Raw genomic sequence first — 23,641 nt, forward strand, 5'->3', positions numbered from 1 at the left:
GCAGGACCTGGAAAGCAATTGTAACCAATTGACATCGCTTGTAGGGTTAAAAGAAGTTTTGTAAGGTGTAATATATAAATTATTGTGAAAAGAATTAAGAATAGGTATTAAGATTTGAATTTATAGCAATAACTATAGTAACAAAATGCATAATTAGAAAAGATTTTAGAAAACCACCAGTTGAGGTTGAAGGAAGTCTTAGGCTGTGATAGCCAAGATTTTGAAATGATGTTTAAAAGAATGATATGCTGGAAAATATGTGTAAAAACCAATAAAAATTATTTTTTTTTTAAAAAAGATATGGTGCAGGACCACCACATGCTCACTTAATTCCTGGTTTACTCCCACAGCACCGCTCTATGTCCAGCACTGCTTGCCTTGCAGATACATGCAAACTGAGTGCATGGTACAGGTAATGCAGGTATTGATATCCCAGGTATGTATGACGAAGCTTCCTGCAAACAAAACTACAGGGCAAGGAATGTCCAAGATTTGTGTGGAAGCAAGTAGTACTCCACCAGCACCACAATCTTGATGAGGGATAATTCTCTGAGATAGCTCAGTCAGTGGAGCAGGAGACTCTTAATCTCAAGGTTGTGGGTTCCAGCCCCACGTTGGGCAAAAGATTCCTGCATTTCAGGGGGTTGGACTAGATGACCCTCCTGGTCCTTTGCAACTTTACAGTTTCTATTATTCTAATTCCTCCTTTCGGACTCTTTTTAATATACTCCTGGAAATCAGGAGACCCTGGCAGTAGGTTGATGTCAGCTGTAGCTGCAGTTCTTGCCAGTTACCAGTCATTTTTCTAACAGCTCCCATCAAATGCAACAAATGGGCAAACAACCATCTGATTTGGAATCACCCATCAAACGCAACAAATAGAGAGGAGAAAGGGAGGGTGAATTATAAAGACAACCCAATGCATGAAAAAGAATGAAGAATAAAAGACCCCGGCCCCAGAAAAATACGCCTGAGGCAGGGACCTCCAGGACAGTAGCTCTGTTAATCTGTAGCAGCAGTGCTTTGTTCCTGGGGGGGGGTGCAGGGGGACGCATTCCCCTAAACATTTTTTGACTCTAAGTTTGGTCTCATTGAGGGGCCGTATTTCATGATGAGTAGGAAAATGAGAGTACCCCAAACATATTTTTAGGGGGGGGGAGCACTGTGTAGCAGATAAAGATTTGAGTACTCTGGGCTACTTGTATGTGATTTTCCTATGCCAAATTCATTTACATGTATGCACGTGGAATAGACAGTCAGGTGGGCTGAGCACCTGCAGTTTAATTTTGTGGACAGTCTAAGGGAATCAGCCATGGCATGATAAGTCTAGGGAATAAGCCATGGCTTAATGACATGCATGAAATGACTGAGAAGATGGTAGGTGGATGCAGAAGTTAAGAGTAAACATTTTTTGGCAACCTTCATTAGTCATTTGTGGCATGTTGACACCACAGAAGACAAAAAGAGTGGACTGTTTTCTAGTTCATAGAAATATTCTGGCCTTGTGTTTTGAAGGCAGTGTTTGCTACAGGTGACCACGCAAATAGCAGTTGACAAGCCTGGTGTGTACAGTGGAGAAGAAAAACCAGTATCCCTGGCTATTGTAAATTGCACTGAAAAGAACTGAGATAATTCAGCCAGTCTCCATCCTCCTCAATGCCCATCTTGGCTTGTTGTTGTTGTTTAGTCGTTTAGTCGTGTCCGACTCTTCGTGACCCCATGGACCAGAGCACGCCAGGCACTTCTGTCTTCCACTGCCTCCCGCAGTTTAGTCAGACTCATGTTTGTAGCTTCGAAGACACTATCCAACCATCTCGTCCTCTGTCGTCCCCTTCTCCTTGTGCCCTCCATCTTTCCCAACATCAGGGTCTTTTCCAGGGAGTCTTCTCTTCTCATGAGGTGGCCAAAGTATTGGAGCCTCAGCTTCACGATCTGTCCTTCCAGTGAGCACTCAGGGCTGATTTCCTTCCGAATGGAGAGGTTTGATCTTCTTGCAGTCCATGGGACTCTCAAGAGTCTCCTCCAGCACCATAATTCAAAAGCATCTTGGCTAGTCTGCTGCAAAGACCTGCCTCTTCTATGTGGAAGAGTGGAAAAGGTGGCACTCAGGGAAAACAAGGAGATGCTGTTAAAGGCCCTTTTTAAATGAGAAATTAACAATGCTAAGTATTTAAAGTTATTGCATATTCATTACCAGTGTGTTGTCAAAGCTTACTGTGGCTTTAGTTGTTGGTTATTGGTTTTGTTCTTATGGTACTGTACTATGTTTTTATATCAAAGTTTTTAAACATGTTGTCAGTCATTCTGATAATAAGCCACTGAAAAGTCTATTATTATTGTTACTGTTATTATTAACAAGTCTTATTAATCGTTCAGAATGCTGATCATCATAGCTCAGCAATTATTCACGCAGTTCAAGCAGGTCCTCGCTTGCAGATGGGCTTGCCAGGAGGAGACGGAGGCCAGCTGCTCCAGAGGAGGATCATGCCGCCTAGTTAAGGATGAGGCCCAGAAGGGAGGAGACTGGTGGGCTCTGAGGGGCAGGAGGCAGAGTCCGTGCCATCGAGCAAGCAAGGGGTGGATCCCTCATGATACAATGTTTAGCTTATAGCTGTTCGTTTAGACTGTGTGAATTTTTCATAACTATAGTATTATTATTATTATTATTATTATTATTATTATTATTATTATTATTACTGCTACTATTACTGTTTTATTAGTTTTTTTTTAATATTGCTAAATGTTTCTGGCATTTTTTCAGAAAGGTGGGGGTAAAATTATTTAAACAAGCAAACATGGGCTTGCTACTAGCAAGAGCTAGTAGCAAAGATTTCAAGGCAACCAATCTCATTCACAGGTATAGCATCTATAGAAAATACATATTTGGGATGTTGCAAAGAAGCAGGGGAGCCAACTCCAAGTACAAGTCATTTTATTACAGTCAATTATCAGTATCAAGACAAAACCCCACGTACAAACTTTAAAAGTTCAAAACAGGATAAAATGATATAAAATCGCATATACATAAAAAAGCAGTTCTGGGTGGGCATTTATCTGTCAGAAAGGAAACCCTTCTAGTATTTGTGCTGCTGATCTAGAAGTGTCCATCGGTTGATATATTATGTATTATACTATTTCTGGGTGCTAATTGTTATATGTCATATTTTGACATATAACAATGTCATTGTTGCTGCTGCACAAAATTTGGCCACCTTGTATGTTATACCAGGATTTTTATCAAGGAGCAACTGAGTGGCAAGAAACTGATCACAGCATCTAGTATATTTCTGGATCATTGGCAGAAGAAGGTCAAAGCGTAAATCTCTATAAAAGAAGCATGTGTTTGGCCAGAGTCACCGGGACAGCATCTCTCCAAATATGAGAGAACAGCAGAGGGGAGAGCACAGCATTGAGCCAGGATGAAGGCCCTACAATGTTTAGCCAGTTCCAGACTGCTTAGATATGGGCGTCACGCATGACATTGTAACATCACGCACCACCATGATGTCAACCTTCCTGTCTCCCTCCCGAGTTGGTGCTCTGCAAAGAAGTCCATTGAAAGGGAACAAGGGGCAAAAGGGAGTTTTAAACATTAGAATGGGCAAGCACAGTCAGCCGAGCACAAGACTCTTAATCTCAGGTTGTGGGTTAGAGCCCCACGTTGGGCAAAAGATTCATGTCTTGAAGGAGATTGCATTAGATGACCCTCGAAGTCCCTCCTAACTCTACGATTCTATGATTGTAAGAGAGCTGAAGGTAAGCCCTGCAAAAGACAGCCTGCCTGGCCTGCCTTCTGAGGTTTCGCCCTTTTCCGGAGGACTCACAGTCTCGGAGGAGGAGGAGGCTACAACTCCAAAACTTCAGGTCAGTCCAAGAGATCTTTCAATCTTAATTGAGGGAGCAGGGTGAGGCCGCTGTGCCTTGCCTAAGGCCACCCAGTGAGTTCAGAACTGAGTTGTGATGTGATCAGGAGGCTTCTGAGCGAAAGAATTGTGATCTTCACCACTAAGCAGTGCCATTTCCTAGTTACTCAAGTTGCAGGTACAGGAGTGGGACATACTAGTAGCATATCCAGAGTTTCTCAAACCTTGTAGATAGCAAATCTTCATAACACATCCCTTCTGCCCGACTTTTGGAGCTGGTGGATATTACAACTGGATCCCCTACGAGAAGGAACCCTTGGCTTCCCAAACAGGCACCTGGGCTGCATCAATCGTGAGAGGTCAGGTGAATCTTGGCTCAACGCATTCAGGAAAACTGGACTAGGAGACACGATAAAGCAGAATCTTTCCCACCTAACCCCCTTAGGTAGGTACTGCCTGCCACATACTTTAAAAGCTATGGCACTAGACCATCCTTGCAGGCTTTACTGGAGTCCATCTGCCTCAAAGACCAAAGTGAACATTATACACTCTGGCTACAGGTGACATTAGTGCACTTGCTGCTCCTGCATTCCACAGCATCCGCAGTACAGTGAGCCTCTGAATACTAGCTGCTGTGGAGCATGAGCATGAGAGTGTCTTGTCGGTGGGATTCCCAGAGGCATTTGGTTGGCCACAGTGGGAACAGGATGCTGGACCTCTGGTCCAATCCAGGAGGGTGCTTTGTATGTTCCCAGCAGCGGCAATATGCAGTGAAGGAGTGGATGACCCTCAGTGTTGTTTTTCCTTGAACTCAAAACCTTGGGTTCCACATTTGTGAGGCAAAGAGAGGCCTGGAATCCTGGCAGAAGTGGAAATAGTTGAACATGTGGCAGGTGTAGGACTTCTCTGTTTTCACTGGAGAAATGTTGGAGGGTATGCATTTCAGGGGGAAACCAGTGCTCAGAAGAATGATTAGACATCCCCTCTTGCTCCCTCTGCTTATCCCCTGCAACTTACCCCCTCTCAGAGAAGACTCAGTGCTGCAGTTGCCAACTCTCTGGGTCCAAACCTGTTTCAGGGTTGTAGACTGTTAGGCCTAGTTTTCACAAACAGCAGACTTCTTGTGTTCTGCTTGCACCATTCTAGGCTACAGGATGGGGTTCATATGCAATTCCGATTCTCCCTGCTCCGCCCCAAGTATAGAAACTAGGTGTTAGGGAGAATGGTTCTATCAGTTTTATCTGTGTTTGGGTTTTTAAAAATCATTATACTGCGACAAAGTAAACGCAGTCAACTTCAGCCTGCAGGGCACAGTCCTGACCCAGGTTGCCACTTCATCAGCTGTTTGTGAGAACAAGGCTTCATGGTCTCCAGATGTAGAAGTTCATCTAAGGATGAGGAACCAGAGAATGAGGGAGACGGCATGCTTTACTCAGGGCCCTATTGTTATGTTTCTTTGTTGTCCTATCATCACCATTTATTATTCATAAAAGCACTTAATATATCCCAGGCGTCACACAGGAATAAGATGAACAGAGCCTTACCTACAGACTCATAATCTAAAGCTGGGGTGGTAGATCACCAGGCGATTTGGCAAGGATTTCTGGCTCCCAATTGATTAGCCAACAACAAAATAAATCACGCACAGCCTACACACACACACACACACACACACACACACACACTACACTACACTTCTGGATAAAGAAAGCTGGCATATGGTAAAAATCACAGGAGCTTATTTTTGTGTGGACTCAGTTTGTGAACTCAGTTTAGTTTTGGCACTCAGAACAAATACATGGGCTCAGAATCCTTTACTTTTAAGTGCATGTCTTTTGTACCTGGCTCCAGTTGGTGGATCTAGGAGTCCTAGTAAAAAAACCAAAGACCCTGCAAGCCTATTGTCTGCTGACCACAGCACTAAAGGACATGAGACAAAAAGAGAAGTGACTTGGGGCTTATCCATGCTTCTTCTTGTCCCACTGATTTTCCCTGGGGAAAACTGCTCTTTAGTGCTCAGTCAGAGCAAATGGCAATTTGGGTTTCCTCCGGATTGATGTTTGTTCTGTTTTAGGGCTTATCTACACTTACCTTTTGCCCTGCTATTTGCAGGCACAGCTCCAAACTTTGCTCTGTGTCTGAGCATTTGCTTGTTTTGGGTTTTTGTCCTGGAGCTTTGCCCACAGAAGCCCACTCCTTAGCGCACAATAGGAGCAAATGGCAGTTTGGGTTGTCCACAGGTTGCCATTTGCTCCAATTGAGCTTTAAAGAGCAGAGTTTTGTGGCGAAAGCTCCAGGGCAAAAGACAAAAAACCCCAGCTCTCAAACACAGAGAGCATGGACCTTGCCTGGGAAAAGGGGAGGAAAGGTAAGTGTAGATAAGCGCTTGGAGCCAGAGAGCAGATTTTCCCTGGGAAAGGAGCGGATCAAGGGAACTGTGTTTCTAGGCACGGGACAAGCAGGTGTGGATGAGCCCTTGGAGTGAAATGAAGAATAAAAAGGTTGTTTAAGGTATTAGCCTTCAAGTGGTGGGGTCAGGGCATTATACATGCAGTTTGTATTCCAACCTTGAGTGAGTCACACACCAGTGGCATTGGTGTCCTTTCTGATCAAAAGGCGCAACTTCCAGACATGCTTTAGCACTGGTGCCTTTCCCTTGAGAAAATTAAGCACTTGGGATTCTTCCAATCTTGCCTGGACATGTGAGCGTGTGATTTTGCGAAATTTCACATGTGTGTATAAATGAGGGGTGTGAACCAATTGAAAGGGAGAGTTCCAGGGCCACTGGGCACAGCTGCATACTGTTCACTTGTCTTGACTGCAGCCCCCTCTACCTCCCCATCCTGTCAGATCTAGGAGGGAACCACTGATCCATCTTCTATCCTTTACAGGACAGGCCTTCTCTGCAGTGTATCCACATTATGGAACATTGTGGCTTTCTTACTTACTAACTGAGGGCTTGCCTTGCTCCATTGCTGCTGGCCTTTTGGCTTCTTAAGAAGGCATTTTCTTGGGGCTGCCATATCTATAACTATCTATCTATCTATCTATCTATCTATCTATCTATCTATCATCTATCATCATCATCTATCTATCTACAATACCGAAACTTTTCTAGCCACTGTAAAAATATATACATTTAATGGCACAGTCCTCACTTGCAAGCTTACACTTACTACAGAAATTGGGAAAGCAGACAGGGAGAAACCATGAAATCAGGCAGGCACAGACACTAATACCTCATCGGTTACACATGACATAAAAATATTTTTTTATTAAATCTAACAATGATTCTAAATTGCTTTATCTATTATGCTTTCTTGAAAAAATAGCAATCTGCTGGCTATCACTATAATCTTTTACTGTACTGTACTCAGAAAAATGTGGCTAAAAGTTACCTAAAATAAATGTATTACAGGTATGTAGTCGGGCTACAAATCAGGAAAGCAGATTTTTGGGTCCAACATGTTAAGACAACATACTTTGAGAGGTATGCTGTTGTGGGAATTGCTGTTAAATTTTTAAAGTTTTTTAAATTGTTAAGTTTTTAAAGTTTCATATCCACACACAGCAATAAAGTTCATTGGATGACCTTGAGTAGTCCTTCTGTCACAGTCTAACCTACCTTATAGGGTTGTTGTGGAAATGAAACGAGGTGGGGGAAAGAACAAGCTATTCTATGTTACGCTCCCCGGAGCAGTGGTTTTCAAACTTTTTGCTCTGGGCCACACTTTGAGAATAAAAATTTGCTTGCACCACACCAAATTTTTAGGTGATAAAAAATGCATTGGAAAATAGAAACAACTACTAACAACACTTGATAGAATCATAGAATCATAGAATCTTAGAGTTGGAAGGGACCCAGGGGTCATCTAGTCCAACACCCTTCAGTGCTGGAATCTCAGCTAAAGCCAGACCAACTGCTGAATTATCTGCTCTAGGACCTTCCCTGGTATCAATGTCAAACACACCAATCGGTATTTACCTGGGTCTTCTCCCCCCCTTTGAAGATGGAGACAACATTTGCCTGCCTCCAGTCTGCAGGGACCTCACCTGTTCTCCAAGAATTCTCAAAGATCATAGACAAAGGCCCTGAAATTACAAATATTCCCTCCCCACTTGCCATCCTCTCCTGCCACACCAGTGTGATGTGTCACACCCTTTGAAGAACCACTGCCTTGGAGGAACGGTGAGATAAAAGATTCCCATGTTCCCCATAGCAAGGCAATATGTGGGTTACTGGATAATAGTGAGTACTGCATCTTCAGTAAAGCAGCACTAAGCTTTGTTTACTGATATCACAGGTAACAAACCCATTTCCAGAGATCAGTGATGGCATGGTCTGCTAGGTGCATTGCTGAGCAAGGTATAGGTTCGCTGGAGATTCAACACTAAGCCCTTTGCATGTGGAAATGGTCACATATGCCAGCCACAAAGTATGCTTCTGATGTACAAAATGCCTTTGTGTACTTTGTGTACACAAGATGAAGGGTCTTTCACAACAGCACATTTATATTATGGATGATGAATAAGGAATAAATAATAATTCACAATCATGTGCAGATTTAGATCTAGCACTGGATGCTTTCGATGAGAGATGGGGAAATTGTGGTCCTCCAGAAATTGTGGCCCAAAACTCTCATCAATCCTGACTACTGGCCATGGGAGCTGAGGGCAGTTGATGGGAGGCAGAGTCTGAGGCCTCATCCACACTTACCTTTTGCCCCACGCTTTCTAGGCACAGATCTGTGCTTTGCTGGTCAGGATCCGAGCACTTTTTTTGGAGGGGAGTCCAATTTCCCCCAGGAAAACCCATTCTTTGGAGCTAAATTGGAACATCTGGCAATTAGGGTTTTCTTCAGGTTGCTGTATGCTCCGATTCAGTGGTTTTCACATGAAAAGCAGTGAGGCCAAAAGAAAAAAAAAAGTGCTCAGACATGGAGCTTTAAAGCACAGACCTGTACCTAGAAATGTGGCAAAAAAGCAAGTCTGGGTGAGCCCTGACAACATTTGAAGGCTCCTGAATTCCTCATCCCTGCTCTAGTGAAAAGATCAATAATGGAAGGGAAACTTCCTAACAGCAGCTTGTCTGTCTCTGCTGGTACTCCTTTGCTCTGTGGATAGTTTAATCTGGAAAAGGTTCCCTGAAGGAAAGTTTGAAAACCACGGCATTATTTGATTGTGAACTTGATTGTGAGTTTCAAAGGGAACCCAAAGTTTTGTCAAAGTGCAGTTTGAAAAGCACTAGTTTACTGCAGGCACGTCCAACAGGTAGATTGTGATCTACTGGTAGATCACTGGACACCTGCAGTAGATCACTGGCTCCCCTAAAAAAAATAAATCAACATTTTTGCCCTGCACCTTAAAAAAACCTGAACCCCAAAAAAGGGGGTAGATCACTGCCAGTTTTTAGTTTTTAACTCTGTGAGTAGATCGCAGTCCCTTGAGAGTTGGCCACCCCTGGCTTACTGCATGCCCTCAGACACAATTCTAAATTTTAAATTATCGAGGCCAAGTGGCCGAAATATTGGGAAATTTTGGAGCAAGAAGGAGACAAATTGAAATTGCAGAGTTTTGAGAAATTAAAAGACAAAGTGCGAGACTGGCTTCATTATTACCAAATAAGAGAGGCTTATAATTTGGACAAAAAAATTGGCTTCCAGGTGGAAAAATCAAAATTGGAAACAGAACTGCTAGATCCCAAAACAAAGATACTTTCAAGAATGTATAACTTGCTGTTAAAATGGAACACTCAGGTTGAAACGGTTAAATCTGCTATGATTAAATGGGCACAAGATGTTGGACATAACATTATGTTTGCTGACTGGGAACAGTTGTGGACCACAGGTATGAAATTTACGGCATGTAATGCCTTAAGAGAGAATATTATGAAAATGATATACAGGTGGTACATGACACCAGTCAAGCTTGCAAAAATATATCATTTGCCCGATAATAAATGTTGGAAAAGTAAAGAAAATGAAGAGACATTCTTTCACCTTTGGTGGATGTGCCCAAAGATTAAGGCTTTCTGGGAGATGATCTATAATGAAATGAAAAAGGTATTTAAATATACCTTCTTGAAGAAAGCAGAGGCCTTTCTCCTGGGCATAGTCGGCCAATTGGTGCCAAAGAAGGACAGAACTTTCTTTATGTATGCTACAACAGCAGCAAGAATACTTATTGCAAAGTATTGGAAGACACAAGATTTACCCACCTTGGAAGAGTGGCAGATGAAGGTGATGGACTATATGGAACTGGCGGAAATGACTGGCAGAATCTGAGACCAGGGAGAAGAGTCGGTGGAAGAAGATTGGAAGAAATTTAAAGACTATCTGCAGAAGTATTGTAAAATTAATGAATGTTAAAATGATGCTGGATTGAAATTAAGTGGCATTAGCAACAAGGTTAATAAGAATATGTAAAAATGGACTGATAATGGATGAAAATATACAGTTACAATATGTTAAGATATAGAGTTAAGATAAATGAAAAAGGGTAAGGATTTGCTGAACTGACTGTGAACGGGAATACAAAAAAACGGAGGTGTGAGGAGGTCAAGGAAACAAGTAAATGAGTTTAAAGATATGGAAAAAATGGATTTGTTTTTAACTTTTTCTATTTATTTCTTTTTTGTATTTTGTATTTTTTTTTTCTATGTATTTTTGTATTTTTTGTATTGATTCTTTTCTTTCTTGTCTTTTTTTTCTTATCCTGTTAACCTTTGCTTTTTGTAAAATCTTAATAAATATCTTATAAAAAAAAAAATTTTAAATTATCTTTGAGCCTCTCACACTGTATTTATATCGACAGCTGGGTGTTTAAAATGTGGGAGACAAACCTCAGGAAAGGCATTTGTAATACATATATGCATTCTGGCCAGTATGGGTTTCACACTCAGGTTACAAACACAATTAAATCAAGAGCCACTTTAAGTCTCTTCTGTGAAAATGCTCATTATGGGTACCAGAAGATTTCTCTCAGTTTTTAGGCTTACAAGAGCCATCGCACTAATCCATGCCTTTTATTCGGGATTAATTAACCCATTGTGTTTTCTTAACACCACAGACAAGAATAACCATTCCACTCTTTAAATGTTATTGGGAAGACTAAAAGAAAGCCTTTCTTTTAACTCCTAATAAAGAAAAAAAATGTTTGTTACTTAAAGTTTGTATTATCACAGAGCATTCTGATGATGAGCGGCTGTCCTCCTCAATTCGCACATTCAGGGTGATTAATGACTGGCAGAAGAGTAGACATTTTCCCTCCTCTCCTGAATAAAGTTTCAAAAAGATGGAGTGGTAATTCAAGCTCAGTTACGTGTTGCCAGAACACAGCAGCTTATATGTTAAGTTATGCAAGTTAAACTTGCACTTTTATTTGCCTTGGGCTCATAGAGGTGGAAATAAATAATCAGCAAAATTGCAAAAAAATAAATAAATAGAAGTAATTAGCACTAAAAAGTTGAACTTTCGTGAGGATCTTAAAAAAAACCCAACAACCTCTTTTCCCCTCCAGATTGCTGCAGAAAGGTGGAGAACAGAATTCAAGACTGGAAAAATGAAAAACTGAGAAAACCAAAACTGACAGAACCATCCATCCCTATTGGAGAACATGCGGCTTCATGCGTATATAAAAGAGTGGGATGGAAAGCAAAAAAGAGCAGTGTGTGTATGTTTCAGGCTTCGATTGCACACAAATAGTGTAAGATAGCCAGCTGACCTGCACTGGCTTCATCCCTACTTTCCAGCTGTGCTCCTAACACACAAACACGCACACATCTCCGCCCACCTTCTCCAAGGCCTTCCCCAAGCCAACTGGCAAACACCAGCAGACCCAAGCACACAAATAAACAAACATGCCCTGGGTACAGAGTGGGCTCTGTAAGCTGCCCCATGCAAAGGCCAGGGGAGGAAGAAGAGGAGGGGCCTGAATGGAACTATCAGGGCCCACATTAGCCCTGAAAACACATGAGCTTGGCATCCATTGCTATGGTTGCCAGGCCTTGGCTTGGAAATCAGACAGACTACGGTGCTCTCTCCTCTACAGAGTTCAAAGCAGAGGAGCTTCCCATACAGGGAAGAGTGAGAGCGGCTGGGTTGTTTGGAAACAACTGGCTGAGGCAGCATTTTTCTTATTACGAAGTCCTTTCTACTACTTCCACCCTTCTCCTTGCTCCGGGGCCTCAGATGTCAATACGTTAAAGCAAGGGTAGTTAATCTCTGGCCTTCCAGATGTTGTTGAACAGCAGCTCCTATCCCGCCCCCAACCACTGGCCATGCTGGCTGGGGTGGGTGGGAGTTGTGGTCCAACATCTGGAAGCAGCAGAGGTTAGTTCCCCCCACCTTAAGGAATACAGGGGCAGTCAATGGACAAGCAGCCTATATTGTGGTAAAATCACAGGTTTCCGGTCCTTATTAAAATATATTTCCTTTCTACAGCTAGATGCAGAACAAAAAACTTGCAGCAATCCTGGTCAAGCCCCATAAATTAAAAGTGTCCAATATCCTAATGCAGAGGGTGGCTATCCTGGTGCCCCACCACCAAGATGTTCTGCACTCTAGCTCCTATCAACCCCAGCCAGCATGGCCAAATGGTCAGAGGCGGTGGAAGTTGTAGTCTAGCAACATCTGGAAGGTGATGGTTCGCCACCTGTGTCCTCAGGCCTCAAATGATAACCCGTTCCCTAATGCAAAGATCAAATAAGACTAGCCAGCTCTTCCCAATTCCTTTTCTTGTTTTGTAACTTTTCCTTCCATGCCTTTTCTAAGATTGTAGATTCTCCCCCAGTAAGATGAGAATCCTGCCCTAATCCTTTTTCATTTGTGTATGTTTGCTTACAAGTATGAATGTTTAAAAATGTCTTTTTGAGGTTGAAATAAGACCAAACACTCACTTCGTACTCTAGTCCATGGGCAGTCAATGTGGTGGCTTCCAGGTATTGTTGGGAGTACCATTCCCAGAATCCTTTACCACTGGCCTTGGTGGCTGGGACTGGCAAGTCCAACAATATCTGGAAACTGCCACATTGGCTAACCCTACTCCACAGGCCCCTGTTGCTGCTGGAAAGAGTGGAGGGACTCTAAGGCCTTCATCAGCTTCTCCATGGCTGCCATGCGCGCAGGGAGGGCGACTCTGCTTGCGACCGTTTGCCGGCCAGCCAGCCAGCCTCCCTCACCTGCTTTCAGGGAGATCAGCCCTGCAAGAGCTGCTTGAACCATGTGGCCGGGCATTCAGAGCAAAGAGGAAGATGGCACACTCAGTCCGCCACCGACACGACGGCCACATCTTGAGAGCCTTTTTAACTGCCACTGTATTCTGCTCTGGTCAGACCTCACCTGGAGTACTGTGTCCAGTTCTGGGCACCACAGTTCAAGAAGGACACTGACAAACTGGAACGTGTCCAGAGGAGGGCAACCAAAATGGTCAAAGGCCTGGAAACGATGCCTTATGAGGAACGGCTAAGGGAGCTGGGCATGTTTAGCCTGGAGAAGAGGAGGTTAAGGGGTGATATGATAGCCATGTTCAAATATATAAAAGGATGTCACATAGAGGAGGGAGAAAGGTTGTTTTCTGCTGCTCCAGAGAAGCGGACATGGAGCAATGGATCCAAACTACAAGAAAGAAGATTCCACCTAAACATTAGGAAGAACTTCCTGACAGTAAGAGCTGTTTGACAGTGGAATTTGCTGCCAAGGAGTGTGGTGGAGTCTCCTTCTTTGGAGGTCTTTAAGCAGAGGCTTGACAACCATATGTCAGGAGTGCTCTGATGGTGTTTCCTGCTTGGCAGGGGGTTGGACTCGATGGCCCTTGTGGTCTCTTCCAACTCTATGATTCTATGAACTCGCCAGATGGCAGACTTGCCTCTCATCACCTCAGTGAATTCAAGTGTTTATTCAAATGTAATGTGCCATCCAATGTAATGCGCCCCCTAATTTTCACGACATAATTTGGCCAAAAAAGTTGTGCATTACATTCGAGTAAATAAGGTAACCTAATGGGCTTCCTCACCTTGTGGATCGTAAAAGCACACTGTAGACTTGTGTGGACCTGCTCCCTCCCTACTTACACATTCTTTATTTCTGTCCAAAGACCCACAAAAACATTTTCAAAAGAAAAATAAAACAGAAATGCAGGGAAAGGGTTCCAAGGCGGTCGCTATGTTTCATCCAGAGCATGTAGGTTTCTGTTTCTTAATACTTCCAAGAGGAACTTAGCTACGGCCAGGGTAGTATCAGTTGACATATCTCTAATGAGGTACTTAAGGTGGAAGGTTTCGGATTTTCCAGTTAAGTTTACCAATAGGGGTTTAATTAATTGATCCCTTGCTTGTTTGAACTACTCACAGTGCAGTAGCATCTGCTTCATAAAGTCGACACCCTGAGAACATAAGCAGAGTCTATTCTGATAGGGTACATCAGAGAGTCTGCCATTTAGTACTTCTGATGGAAATACATTTGGTCAATTGGCGATAGGTACAGACAGATTCATGAAATAAAATGGCCATAGTGGATTCCAAATGCAAACAGTCGACAGGTTACATAGGATCTAGAGTGAAGACCACTGTGTGGAATATCATAACCTCTGCCTCAGGGATTTAAGGGCAATAACATAGCCCGGATGATGTAAAAAGGATGGTGAAAGACCAACTGAGGAGACTTTTGGGGCCATAGTTTTCAACCATGAGCTGATAGACTCTTCATAGGTTAGATGTAAAAGTAACTCCTTCCCCAGGTTTGATGTGATGTGATCACCTGCATTGATGTGATCAATGCTGGTTTGATATGAGGTCTGGCAGCCATGTTAGTCTGGACCTGGAATGCAGGTGAACTTTCCCAGCCAAGCCAAACTATTCTGACTTTGCCTTCACATAGCTGCCCATGAGGCTACATGTTTACTCTCAGGATGTATCTACAATATCTCCCTTTTTTCAGTCATAAACACAGTTTGATTCTCAGGTCACACTATAATATTTACATACCAGTTAGTCACCCAAAAGGAACTCCTCTCTTAAGGTGGTCCATAGTAAAGTATAGGTAGCAATCTAACACTGAAAACGAAAACAAAACAAAGCTAAAAAGCCACAAAACACCTCACTGTAAGTGGAAGTAACACCTATTGTAAAAGCTAGCAAATAAGGGATCACAACACAGTGAGGCAGAAAACCCCTTCCCTACTTTCATGGTGGGAAAATATATATAAAAATACAAAACTGGCCCTCTTCTGCCCTTTAAAAATACTGTTCATTCAGATTAATGCCTGCAATGAAAACTTCAAGTTGCATACTGCTCTGAAAAATCCATCTGAAAACCCAGAAAAAGCTGAGCTACTCCAAGTCTCCAGTTTTTTTGCAGAAAGTTACTTTTCTAGCAGACACTGTCTGCTCTAGGGAAAATGTGGAAAAGTGGACAATTTTTAAATTAAGACCCTTTCTGAATAGTCAGGAAAAGAAAGACACCCTCACCTGCATTGAAGTCTCTGAGCGATACTCCTCAAAGTCGCTTTCTAGTCCTTAAGCATACAAAGATCCAGTTTGGATGTAACACTAAATTAAATCATGGCTTGGCATGGATGAGCAAAAGTGTGGTTCCCAGAGCAAAGATCAAGGCTGCTGCTTTCCTCCCCAGGTCCTTCTCCTGCTGCCGCTGCCACTGCTGCACTGTCCATGCCTAAGGCATGGTTTACTTATGTCTGAACCCAGACTTGCAGTTTGTTTCACTGCAGGCAAATGAGGAGGTTTGTTCTTGGTTCACCACTACCAAGTACATTCAGAGAAGTGTGAGATCTGGTAGATAGCTAAATTCCAATCTGTCTACTAATCTGAGATTAGATAATTTACCAGAAAGAACCCCTGTATCTGTACCTATTTTGCCTTTGGGGGCTGATTTTAAGAGAAATTTGTTAACGTGCATCTTCATGTAGAATAATATACAGTGGTACCTTGGTTCTTGAACTTAATCCGTTCCGGGAGTCCATTCGACTGCAGCTTCCGATTGGCTGCAGGAGCTTCTTGCACTCAAGCGGAAGCCACGTCAGACGTTCGGCTTCTGAAAAACGTTTGCAAACTGGAACACCCACTTCTGGGTTTGCGGTGTTCAGGAGCCTATTTGTTCGACAACTAAGCTATTCGGGAACCAAGGTACCACTATACTAGTTCAGAATCTGAAAAACGTGTAATAGGAAATGATGATAAACTCATCTCTAAAATATACAAACTGTTATTGGAGTGGGGGACCAAAGATGAAATGGCAAAGGTGACAATGACTAGATGGGCAATAGATGTTGGTTATAATATATAAATGTCTGCCTGGGAGAAATTAGGTGGGGAAACTATGAATTTCTCCAACAAAATAAAAAAAATTCCTTCCAGTAGCAGACGAAAGCTCATACCAATAACAAACTTACTTGGTCTCTAAGGTGCTACTGGAAGGAATTTTTTTATTTTGTTTCGACTACGGCAGACCAACAACCTACCTGTAACTATGAATTTCTCAGCCTGTTATCAAGAAAAATTTACAAAAGATGGTGTACAGGTGGTACTTAACACCCAATAAACTGGTAACAATTTATTAAAAAGATTCCACGTTATGCTGGAAGTGTCAAAAGGTAGAAGGCACTCTGATGCCTATGTGGTGGTCGTGCAAATATGCTAGGGAGTCCTGGGAAATGATTCATATAGAATTTTAAAAGATCATTTCCCAAAAGACCTGAGGCCTTCCTACTAGGGATAATGAGTGATGATATTCCAAAGAAGGCACTCAACCTCTTATATGCAACAGCTGCGGCTACAATAGTTTAGGTGAAAAAATGTCAAGAAAATGAAATACCAACAAAAGAAATATGGCAAAATAAATTGATAGAATATACAGAATTATAAGAAACAAAGGTGAAACACGGATAAGAAAGGAGTGGAAGTCTTTTGGAGTATATCTCGAGAGATATAATACTCAATTTAACCTGCAAGTAGGAGTAGCCATATGAGCTGCAGTTAGTATTAAATAAAAGAAACACATGAGAGAAAATACGGTGGTACAGCAGGATATGCAGCAGAATAAGGGTTGCATAGAATGCCATGGAGAGATGGACTGGGAAGTCCTAAGGGAAGTGACATGTGCTGGGCAATGTATGATGTATATAAGAAATTTGTGGGAAATGCATAATTTTTTTGTACACACACTTCCTTCCAACCATCATCTCTCAGTAACTCCCTACCCAAATAGTAAATAGTGCTAAATATTTTTGAGTTGCAGCCCTTAAAAATGAACCAAGGTCCATTTAAATGAGATGTAAGAATGTTTAATAGATATTTGGGGGGGTTATTTTTAAAGGTAGCAGTTATGGTCAGTTTATTCACACACATACACTTGCTTCAAAAGCCAGTGCAAGTCAGGCCATTGTATAATCAACAACTAGGGTATATGGCAGACATTCTGCAATGTTTAATCGGATGGGGGGCGTTGTTTAGTTGAAAAAAAATAGTTGGTGGGTGACAGACGGCAATCCTTGGCGCAAGAATAGTGGTACTTTAAGTGCTCCCAATTATCTCTGTTTTCATCTGTAAAACATTGGGTGGTATATGAAAAGCCAAGGGATAAGCCAAGAGTGGCAAAACCTGTGATCCTAAAGCATGGGTGTAGCCAGGACTTTGGGGGAGGGCAGAACCTCATCTTTGCATTGATTTGTAATGATTTTGATGGATTTAGGGAGGCATAAAGATATGGGCATAGCCAAGGGCCATCCTGCACCAGCCCTAGCCAGTATAGCTAAGGGTCAGGGGAGCTTAAGTCCAACAACCTCTGGAAGGGCACAGGATCCTCATCCCTGGCCTAGAAAATAAAAATTCAGAGATGGGTGTGCATGTGTGCTTTTAATCCATCTTCCGCAGGCGGCACACCCCTCCAGCAAAGATGGAAGAAGCCTGCACTTTTCATAAAAGTCCCTGAATCACTTATTCAGCAAGCTAAGCCTTTGGGGCTGAATTCTTTCCTTTCTGACAACTCACTTGGGAAACTGGCTTCAAGGAGAGAGGGCACCTGGAAGTCAACTCAGGGGATGGGTAGCAGAGCTCCCTAGGTGGAGTGATCCTGCAGCGCTTCTGTCCCATGGAATAATCAGTTTAGGCCCTGAATCTGGGAAGCTGCCCGGGGCCTGTGAATTTTTCAGCCTCACCCCAAAGGACGCTGCCTGCCTGGTGCAGAAGCCGGCCGAGGGCGGTGGTTCCCAGATAACACCCAAAGTTCCCTGTCACCCTCCCACTTGCTTCTCCAACCCTCAGCCCTGGGAATGCTGGCTGGGTGTGCCAACCCCCCAAGATGGGAGCTCAGAATGTGGGTTCATGACCCAAGAGCCAGTGTGGCGTAGTGATTAGAGCATGGGTAGGCACACTAAGGCCCGGGGGCCGGACGCGGCCCAGTCGCCTTCTCAATCCAGCCCGCGGACGGTCCAGGAATCAGAGGGTTTTTACATGAGTAGAATGTGTCCTTTTATTTAAAATTCATCTCTGGGTTATTTGTGGGGCATAGGAATTCGTTCATTATTATTTTTTCAAAATATAGTCCGGCCCCCACAAGGTCTGAGGGACAGTGGACCGGCCCCCTGCTGAAAAAGTTTGCTGACCCTTGGATTAGAATGCTGGACTAGGACCTGGGAGACCAGGGTTCAAATCCCCACTTGACCATGAAGCTGGCTGAGTGACCTCAGGCCAGGCATCGGCTCTCAGCCTAGCCTACCTCACAGGGTTGTTGTGGGGATTCAATGAGGAGTTTCTTGGAGAAAAAAGTGGGAATATGAATGCAACAAACAAACAAACAAACAAACAAACAAACAAACACTTTCCACTCAGTCTCAGGCTGAAGAGGTGGGCAAGGGCATCTCTTCACAGACAGCGTGGCTAAAATGCATCAGTGAAGAACGCATGAATGGGGAACAGGGTAGAAAGCTACACGTAGAGGCTAAAAGGTCTATATAGGGTTAGGGTTAGGGTTTGGAAGACTTTGAAGGAAGACTTTGAAGACAGAACCATTAAGTGGTGCAGGAGAACAGAGATAGGGGGAAACTGTAGGAACATATGGCTGGATTGTCAGAGGAAAAACCTAAAGGCCTTCACTGGATAGCTGAACATTATTCATGTCTGTAGCAACATCAATGCATACAACACTTTATGAAGTTTAACTATAACAAACACCAGCCGCTACGTTTCAACAGTGGAGAAGACAGCGAAGGAAGAGGAAACATTTACAAGGGACAAACTGACCCCTGTCAGATGGGAACTAAAGGCTGGCACACCATCAATCTAAAAATCTGATGCTAACTCCTACACAGACTAAACAGACTCCAAACTGATGCAGGCTTCCATGTATAGTGTTTAAATTTTTTTCCAGCTTGGATACATGGATTTAAAATAATAGTAAAAATAACAAGAACAACAACTTTTATGTTAAATTTTACAGTGAGAAGTCCTATAGTCTACATATTGGGAACACTCCTGTTGCACAGTATTTCAGTGATAAGTTGTGGTCTCCTCAGTGGTTAGATATATCCTGTGATGGTCTGCAGTAACCAAGCCTAACAGAAGAAACAGGAGACAGCTGCTGAATATGCAGATGCCTACAATGTACAAAAGATTAGCGTTGTCCAGTTTTCAAAAGGTCAGTCCATAGCTCTTTATGGTAACCTCTGCTAACACATGTTAGCAACCTTTACAATACTGACAACTGCAAGGGCAGAAGACGTCTATTTACGTGTTACAGAGCAACTTTCCAATCCAGACTTCTGAGAAGTCACGGGTTCATCCATACACTTTTCATGTCAGTTTCCCATGCTGTGTAGATGGGAAAGCTGTTGCTGGACTCCAGGTCTCAACTCCGCCAACCAGTGTGGCCAATGGTCATAAATCATGCAAGTTGTAGTCCAACAACATCCGGAAGGCCACCAATTCCCCATCACTGCCCTACTGTGAAAGATCGGGGAGGGGGGAGCTTCCAGAAAGGTCCCATCATGCAGCACACTGGCAGCAGAACTTTGCTTTTCCAGAACCTGCCTGAGATGGTGATACAACAAACAGAATCTGAAATATGCTAAAGTCTTGTTGCTTCTTTCCCAAACAAGTGGAACTATGAGCAAAATGCTTTACCACGCCTTGATTACAATTTGGTAGAGCCACCAGGGTTCACATAAAGCTGCTGTGAGCTGACGCTTGGCCATGCCTGCACTGTCTGAAGCACAGATTTGGAGCGTGAAGCATCAACAGCTAACTCGTCCTACTCCTCAGTCCTCGGCCAGATGTTCGCCCACAGCCTTCACCAAACAATTTGCAAGCAGCAAACTCACTCTGATCTCAGCTTTCTCTCCTTGTGTGTCCAAACCTTGCAGCCAGCATCTCTGTTACAAAACCCTGAGTGGATTTTTCCAGGAGGCAAGAAACTTCCACAAGACCTCTTCCCCACTCCCGCCCCCCACTTTTTCCCTTCAGTGCTCAGAAGAGCCCCATCCCTTTCACACTCCCCCCTCCATCCATCACCCAAGGCAGATTGTTGTTAATCTGAGCTGCAAAGTCAAGAGGCATCCCCAGCAACCGAACCTCCTTTAGCAGTTCAACAAGTCCACACAGGTCATTCCAGCTGCCGATTTCAGCAGACAAGGGAAATGGATTCTTAATTATTTTTCCAAGCTTGTCACGGAGGGCTTTGTTTCTCTTCTTTTCTCTGTTGTGTCACAGAATGTTAGAGATGAGTCACGCTCGGGGGTTCCTTTTTTCCTTTTTGCTGAAGGGGGTGGGCAGGAGGGAAGATCTGGATTCCTCCAAACTGCTATTCTGAAGAGAATAATGGACTGGCTCCACAAAACTGGGGTAACCAAGGTTTCCCCATTCATTAAGGGCCTTTCCACAAGGTGACATATAAGGGCACATCTGCACTACACATTTAAACCAGTTTAGGCATCATGGCTTCCTTCAGAGTGGCCTGGAGTCTGTGAGGATTGTTTGGTGACTAACCCAAACCCTTTCACCAAAAGACAATTCTCTTCGGTCAGGAGGTGTGAAGGGAAAACATGGTTGAAACCAGGTTAAATCTTACAAATGCCATTCAATCCAGAATAGGCTACAAGTTTAACATGGGATAGAAAGTGCACAAGAAGTAAATTTTAACATGTAGATATATTCCTGGCAAATGGGGTTTATGTTACCATAAAGCAGTGGTTTTCAACCAGTGTGCCGTGACACCTTGGGGTGTCTTGACTGATAGTCAGGGGTGCTGCAGGCAACCCTGGCCTCTGTCCCTCATTCCTTCCCTCCCTCGTCTGATGCCCTCTTGTGCCTCTGCCTCCCTGGCTACAAGCTCCCCAGGCGAATGGTGCCTCTGGGGCTGGCCAGGGGGTGCTGGGTGCCAGCAGCCGAGGTGGCCTCAGAGCAGGCAAGAAAGTGGGTGGAGGAGCCCATCCAACCTGCTGGGACAGACAAGTGGGAGTCCAGGCAGGTGGGGGGCAGCTCAGAGACAAGGGGTGGGCTGCCGCCCAGAGAACTCCCAAGGAGAGGGGAGGAGGGAGGAGGCTGAGGGAACACTCCACAAGGGAGGGTGTTCGAAAAGGGCTGAGGGGCTGCTGGCTCTGCAGACAAGGGGTGACATAACTGGGCTCCTGAGCCCCACAGGGGAGCCACAGAAAGAATGTAGTTGGTCGAGGGAGCCGTGGGCTCAAGAAGTTGAAAATCTCTGCCGTAAAACCATATGCTACGTTACCAGATCCAGAATGTTTGACGGATTTTAAGTGTCACTTGTGGAAACGGCTTAAAGATCTAATATTTGGGCCCTTTTGTCAGTCTATTAAATGTTATGTACTCCTGTATCATTTCTCAAAGCTGTGGCCTAAAAGCATTACAAAAGGATGCCAATGATACCAAATGCCACACAACAAGAGGGCTGTCTTGATTTACTCCAGCTGGTGGGGAAATCCACCCTGATGTTAATAATTTAATTTAAACAACTGCAGCAAGCCCCCTCAAAGCCTTTGAAGTTTGCCTGCCTGCTTGAGAAAAAGTTTTAACAGAAGTGCCACCATCCCTCTTATACACACATGGAGCCCCCAGATACTCCCAAGTGCCTGATCCTGCAACCTCCACTTAACCACTGAGGTGTGAAAAGTAAATACAATTACAATGAAGAAACCTAGAGAAAGGGCTCCATTTGGAGGATGGGCATAATCTCTTCCTAACAATTTGTCATATTTGCAAAGTTGATTCTGCCTCAAATTTTAATTGGATCTGAACCAGTTCCAGGAATTTGGATGAAGATAATGGATGACTGCTGTTGGCTTGTTGGGCCAAAATATGTCAGAAAAGGTGAGATATTGGGGGGGCTGACGGAGAGCAAACTTACAATTTTTGTTTTCATTTGGTTGGTAAGGAATGAGAAGAATCCACAATTCCTTTAACCAACTGCGCAAAAGTTACAAGTTAGGAAGTTGCTGCATAGCTCTCCTCAAATGGGAACACTTTTGAAGATGAGATTTCACACAAGCTCCTTCCCTGCAGATAACCCTTCTAAAGTTCTTTTGAGGGTGATTAACAATTCCTGCCACTGTGCACTCTTTATCGATTCAGAAAAAATAAAATCTCTACTGCTCCCCCCCCCCCCCATCATTTCTTTTTTTCTTTGTCACAAACGCTGCGACCATTTGGAAGGCAAAGTCTGCAGGCAATGTCAAAAATTTCGTAAGGGGGAATGAGGATTTTTACTTTTTAAAAAAAAATCAGTTTCAAGTTGGAGACAGAAGAGAGAAAAAAAGAGCATACCTTTCAAAGACTGGGGCGGTATTGTTAGAGAGTCATTAGAAATCCGGAGATCCTTGTCTTCTTTATTACGGAGGATTCCACTTCCAAAATCTGGACCTGGTTCCGAAATCTCAACTTTCCTGTAGTCTTTTCTTCCCAAAAGAGCAACATCCAGCGGGCTAGAGGAGGGAGAACGCTTTTCAAAAAGCACAAAAAACCCAGCAGTAGAGATCGCTGTAGCCTTTCACCAAATTCCCCAAATTTTCCACATCTTGATTTCACTTCTTTCGCCTTTCTTTGGTTTGTTTTACAATTACTTTTTTTAAAAAAATAAAAAATGCCCACAATAAGAAGACTAGGCTTTAAAGCTGCTCAAAAGTGCGAGGTGGGATCCTGCTCTCCCCGCGCGCGCGCGCACACAGAACGCAGCACGCGTGATAAATATTCGCCTCTCCGGACTGCAGCCCGGGACCACCTTGAAGCAGGAAGTTTTGATTTTCTTTCAAAACTTTCCCGATGCTTTCTTGAGCTTTCGCACATGGAGCCAATCAGCCGCTGCGTCGGCGCTGCTGTCTCGGGGAAGGAGGGCTTTGCTCGGGACCACGCAGGCTTGTCAGGAGGGGATGGGGAGGGAAGAAAGAGCCCCCCCCGCGCGCCGCCGCGCCACCCACTCCACGCCTCTCCTCCTCGGCGAAGCTTTTGGGTGGTTTCCCCCTCCTCCCGCCCCTCCTTTTTTAAGTTTTCGAGTTGTTGGCTTTTTCCTCTTCTTTTTTTCCAAATGGGATCTTTAGCAACAGGAGGAGGGTAAGTTGAGCCCTGTGTGAGGTTTTCGATGGAGCCCCTCGCGAGCGCAGTTCTCACAGCATGCTGCCTGCGGTGCCAAAGCGGCGTGGAAAACCCGGCATGGAGTTTCAGATTATTATGATTAATTATTATTAGTATTATTATTGGTGTGTGTGTGTACGCACACCGCCCGCGCACCTGGGCACACGCCGGGACACGCGAGAGGGCG

General features: G+C 43.8%; 1 protein-coding gene across 3 annotated transcripts in view; it reads right to left on the reverse strand.

The window, feature by feature from the left end:
• The window catches only part of GLI1 (GLI family zinc finger 1), a 108,827-nt gene extending 85,545 nt beyond the window's left edge, over positions 1-23,282 (reverse strand). For all 3 annotated transcript variants that reach the window (XM_083599728.1, XM_083599729.1, XM_083599727.1), the window contains exon 1: positions 22,651-23,282. The gene's annotated coding sequence lies outside the window, so the exon portion shown is untranslated. The remainder of the gene's footprint in view (positions 1-22,650) is intronic.
• Between the last annotated feature and the right edge of the window lie 359 nt (positions 23,283-23,641).

The sequence above is a fragment of the Podarcis filfolensis genome (assembly GCF_964270895.1).
Source record: "Podarcis filfolensis genome assembly, chromosome: 2".
Taxonomy (NCBI): Eukaryota; Metazoa; Chordata; class Lepidosauria; order Squamata; family Lacertidae; genus Podarcis; species Podarcis filfolensis.